This window comes from Tupaia chinensis, unplaced genomic scaffold (genome assembly GCF_000334495.1).
Source record: "Tupaia chinensis unplaced genomic scaffold, TupChi_1.0 Scaffold146445_1, whole genome shotgun sequence".
NCBI classification, from domain to species: domain Eukaryota; kingdom Metazoa; phylum Chordata; class Mammalia; order Scandentia; family Tupaiidae; genus Tupaia; species Tupaia belangeri.
Genome location: NW_006206301.1, coordinates 1,996,399 through 1,997,909, shown reverse-complemented (window position 1 = coordinate 1,997,909; position 1,511 = coordinate 1,996,399).

Sequence of the window (1,511 nt, the reverse complement as noted above, 5' to 3'; positions counted from 1 at the left end):
TCTTCCGATGAAGAATTTTTCTGTCCTTTGGGTAGATATCAAGGAGTGGGATACTTCAGGAAAATCTTCTATATCTGCTAGTCAAAAATCAATCACCCACAAGGAGGAAAATCAGTTAGATTCAGTGTTGCTACATCATTCACTGCCAGAAAAAAAAAAAAATGGAACAGCAAAGCTGAACTTGCTCACTATAAAATATTGTTCCATACCCAGCTTAAGGAAGGACAAGCACTAAGAGTATAAGCACTAAAGAAGTATAAACACTAAAAACAATAAAGCAGAAGACTGAGCCATAAATTTGTGTCAGGGCAATAAATAGCAAAGAAGTTTTAAGAAACCTTAAACGAACTCCTCTTTTGGAACTGGAGGTGGTATAAAGTAGACATGATCAGTATTTTAGTGCCAGAGTTTTACCACAATCCTCTATATCCCACCATAGCTAGTAAATAAGTCACTCTGCACACTTACCAGAAAGAATCAATGCTTAGTGAGGGTCACTCACTTCAAATCATACAGTCAGGCTCATACTTTGAACTTCGTTGGATCAAATTCAGACAATACTAAAGGCCATCTAATCTTACATCTAAATGACAAGAATATATGTGGCTTAATTTTATTTTCTTTCTTTCCTAAATTCTCAATGGCGTGTGCCGCTTTTGTTATTTAAAAAGAAGTAGGAATCTTTAAAGATTCATACAATGGTTCTTTTTCATAGGAAAAAAACCTCTATGCTCCCTAATCATTGGAATTTTAACTCTAGATGCCAGTATAGTAGTTGAAAATGTAAACACAGTACATATACATAGTTTTTCCTCACTTTTATACTTTTTGAGGGGTAAAATAGAAAATACAGAAATAATCACAAATTCAGAAGTTAAATTGGCTAGATTCTACTAGTCTCGACTGACACAGTCTGTTCATTGAAAAAGGTCTGTCTGAGCCTTCTGTGTTTTTTTCAAACTGTTTGAGTAACACACACACAGACACACACACACACACACACATCCACGCAGTCACTATTCCCATGCAGCACAATGAGGCTATATGGATTGGAAAGAATCCAGGGCTGGTGCCACTGTTGGTGGGCAAAGGACGTCCTACCTAGAACACAACCATCATGCGCCTACTCAGAAATAGGGCTTCCCTGAAGGGACAGAAGAGGCAGGCTTGAGATGGCAGACTCAGCCAGACATGTTCAAATCTCTTGCCAGACAAACAGCCTCTGTCTGTCAAGTTCCTTGAACTTGGAGTAACTGATCAGGGCGCCAAATAAGAACTCAGCCAAGTCCTGAGCAGAACTCCTTTCCTCCCCAACGAGCCAGGGAGGAATCAATGAGGAAGAATTTGCCAATTCCCCGTCACTTGGAGAGGTTCCAAAGTTAGGATCATGTTCAGGGAACCAAAGTCCAAGAAGCCTGTGTATGAAAAGCAAACAAGTCTCTATCCTCTTTCAAGATGTTGCTAGAAGTATGCTTGAAATGCTGGCGGAAATAACATGCTTTCAATTTGTT